The following is a 4,036-nucleotide window of genomic DNA, read 5'->3' on the forward strand; positions in this document are numbered from 1 at the left end:
CAGCATGTGCACAATTTAACCTGTCAGTCATTTATGCAACATGAACAACTATAAGAGGACTTGCAGAGCATGTTAACAACATATATGTTCCATTTTCACTTGGTCTTGATAAGAGGATGCTGACCTTGATAGTATCGAGGTAAGCGCACATCTTATCAACACCTTGTCAGCTCTGAGCCAAATGCCGAAGTGCCTTTGGCAGGGTCAATTGCAGCCCGTTTTCCATCCATCATTTACGTCTCCTCTAGGGAGTCATGTCAACAATGTCATCACGTTTATTCTAAAGAAATAAGATGATGAGTTTTGGAATCATCCTTACAACACTAGGATGTTGACCAGGAAGTCCATTATGTCTCTTTTACCATTTGCCTTTCCTCTGAGAAAACCATCTAAAGGACAACGTAGAGCAATGGCATACAACCTGCATCATCACTGGTTGCCACTAGGGGCTGTACGGGGGAAATCAATCAATCAATGGACAACCGCCATACCTTTTTAAAAAGTTACATGTCTACAAGATACCTTTAAATAGTACTATTGATTGACAGTTATCCTATAAACCGATTAAAACTTGTTTCAAGAATTATTGTGGGATTTGACAGTTTGACAGGTATTTTGTGAAATTGCCAGTTTGAAAAAGGTAGCACCTAAATATCACTTCTATTGAATGAAACAGGCAGCATATTTATTTGTGTCTATAACTTGAACTGGTTATCCTTGAATTCATTGAGAATTGAAAAATATTAAAAACTTTTTAGTTAAAAGGATTTATTTGTGAAAGTTAAGCATGAAAAATATTACGCTTGATCTTGGTTTGACTGCAGTGTTTACAGTAAAGTAAAAACTCTGTGATTCAATTTAAATTATGCAATTTATTTCAATACAAAATCATAAATAATGTGCGGCTTTTGTAGAGCACTCAAATATGTTAAAAGATATTTGATAAACAAAATATCAAACTATAATTTGTATGTCAACACCAAAGTATGTTGCCTGGTTGAGAGGAGGGCACAGAGGTGTTAAAGAAATACATATTGAAGTCTTACCCACAGGAGACTTTCATGTCACTATTCATTTCCTTTCCAAGCATACAGTACATGTTTCTATTATGAGAGTCCAATGACATAACGGACGGATGGCCGAATTCAAATGGCATAGGTTATCGGCTGACATTTCCTAACTGAAGAGTGATATGGTGAGCGAAAATGTTGACGAAGTGAAGTACCATTGTCTTATGTCAGGTCCACACACGCCTATACTGTAAATGTGAAAATAAAATACTTTTCTGTGTTGATTGTTTTCCATCAACGTTAAAAGTAATCAGAGCTGTGGAACAGATTACTCAGCTGCTTGTGACAAATCCAAATTAATATTCCACCCTTAACTGACATGGAAAAGTTTGCCAAAAAAAGTCTGGAAGTGTAAAGACAGAAGAAGAGCAACATGGCTCTGCATTATCTCCGTTACATGAAGACACAACAGAAAACATCTCAACCACGTCCTCCCACGTTGGAAAATATAGGATAGCATTTTCAGATGGATGCAAAAAACTAAAATCAATGAACAAAATAAATACGGCTAATCTTTTTACTGCTCTTTGTATGTCACCTGCCTCCAATATCAGTTTACTATGAAAAGCAAGTGTATATACTAAAATATCCCTCTCTGTATCTCTTACTTTCTCGCCCTATGTGGTACAGCTTGCAGATAAGCCTGGGTAAGCCCTCTGACTGAGGCGCCAACACGGACCTTCTTGAATCTCATTATCGATGGAGCAGTTTCTAACCAACTGTCCAAAGTCCAAGCCCATGTTCAACAACAGCCACAACTTGGCTTGTTCCACTGCCACTTCAACCTGGTTCGCAAACTTCTAAGTTGATCATAAAAAATGATTGATGTATCAATTTGTTTCTGTTTGTTTCTTTTAACATCAATCGTAACTTATATATTGAAATGATAGGTATTTGATCCAAAACCACAATATCTCTTTAACCTGACATTAACAATGGGTTTTAGTTACCTAAACTCAAAAGTACCTGAACCATATTATAGCTGCGATGCAATTTTATTGTTTTGACCATTCATATTATCATCACTGAATGCAATCTAAGGGTTTGGCAGAACCATTCTGTGTGGCTTAGGGTTTCCCACCCGATGTTAGAAAAATAAAAGACGGACGATGAAGAGCACAACCTTACATATTTTCTAATTGTTTGCATATTTTGGAACAAAAACCCTTAAATATAAGAGAAACTAAATGTCATCAGAACATAAAGCCATAACAGCTACTTGAAAATACTAAATGCTCACATTCAGTTAAGCCTAAACAGTATTAGTGTGTTGCGTTTTTTGGACAATGGATTGGGAGTAATGCAGAACAAAAAGTAACCAACAATATTTGAAATGACAGCCCATTAAAACATTTTTGGAGGAACAATGATGTAAACGTTTTGAGACAGCCTTTACCTTGCAGTGAATGCAGTTTCCTGATGGCAGCCAGCAAGGTCCTGAGTTTCCCGAGTGTTGAGGTCATGGTTTCTTCATCTTTTTTTAAAAACAAAAAAGAGAAAATCATTTACGTGTTTAATTATATGTTGAACATCATTCTCCATATATAACAAGATAAAACCACTACTTTGTATCTCTAATTCGAATTTAATTTGTACTTTTGGAATATTGTTAATTAAAATTAGTATTTAAATTGTGTTAACTATTTTGCTCACCATTACTAATCTCACCAGAAACTGTTGTCTGCAACGTTGCCAGAAATTGAGTTGTAACTTAAGACATTTTGACGTAGCCTTTAGAAATGATCACGTCCAGTTTATATCGTCTCCTTCCTTCAATTATAAAATAAACAAAGCCGAATTCCTTCTCCACACATTGGGCATGTTGATACATCTCATTGAGGTAGCCACCGAATCACCGTTAATCAACCTACAGTAAATTGACGTTAACTGTTTGCATCAACGTTAGCTGGTTATAAAGCCTACCCTTAAACAGCAAAGTAAACTGGGTGAAAAATCCATACGAACCACGCCATTATCCAACATAGTTTGTTGTGAACTTTACAGCCACAACCAACCGCAATAAACCTCATAACATGACATATTATTGGCCGTGTTTAGGCCATCAATTCCTCTGTAACGCCAACAGTAATTATATCAATAAAAGCCAGCATCACTGACATATGCGCTTAATTTAATTTGGACAAGACTTAATTAGCAACTAAATAACTTACTTTTGATGACTGCTCCATTACCGTAGCCTCCAATTCTGCTCCTTCACAGCTCAGAATCAAATTTTAAAAGTAAAGTTAGTAAACAAGTGTCCAGTCCATCCTGCGACAACCAGTTTAAGGTAACTCCTCCGGACGTTCTGTGCGTTTTATAGACCCAATCCCAAACCACCCCCTACACCAGGAGTCGGCAACCGGCGGCCCTTTAAGCCCCCTGCTCTGGCTCCCTTGAGCTTAGACAAAAATAAGAAGGAAATAAAAAAAATTAAAAAAGTATTTGTAGGACTATTTATATTTTCTACTGCATGGTTGAAAATGTTTCGTATCTTGTATTTTGAGGTGATACTGTGACACATAAATAAAAAACAAAACGGTTTTAATTAGGTCAACTAAAATATGCGTCACATCCTGCAACGGTCCCGCGCGAGCGCCTTTTCTTGGAGGCGAATAACCTGACCCCCGGCTCTGTGTGGACAGAGTTATATGCTTTCACAGCAAACGATGCTGGTTTACCGGTATGTTTGATATGTAGAGAGAAGTTGTCAACGGTGCTGCAGCCTTTACGTATCGAGGAACAACAAGGGAGAGGAAGACAGCTGACAATCTTCAGTCATAATTCAATGGGGTATGTAATTTATTTCAGAAAACACTTTTTGTTATTTTCCATGGAATGCTCTTAACGTCCCGATAGCAATGAATATATTAAATGTGTTGACAATAAATACATACAAAAATTAATCTCTGGAAGCCGTAGCGCTTTAAAAAGCACGACCAATCATTTTAGCTGGCCCGGCTAAA

This window comes from Notothenia coriiceps, unplaced genomic scaffold (genome assembly GCF_000735185.1).
Source record: "Notothenia coriiceps isolate Sejong01 unplaced genomic scaffold, NC01 NC01_scaffold00037244, whole genome shotgun sequence".
Lineage (NCBI taxonomy): Eukaryota > Metazoa > Chordata > Actinopteri > Perciformes > Nototheniidae > Notothenia > Notothenia coriiceps.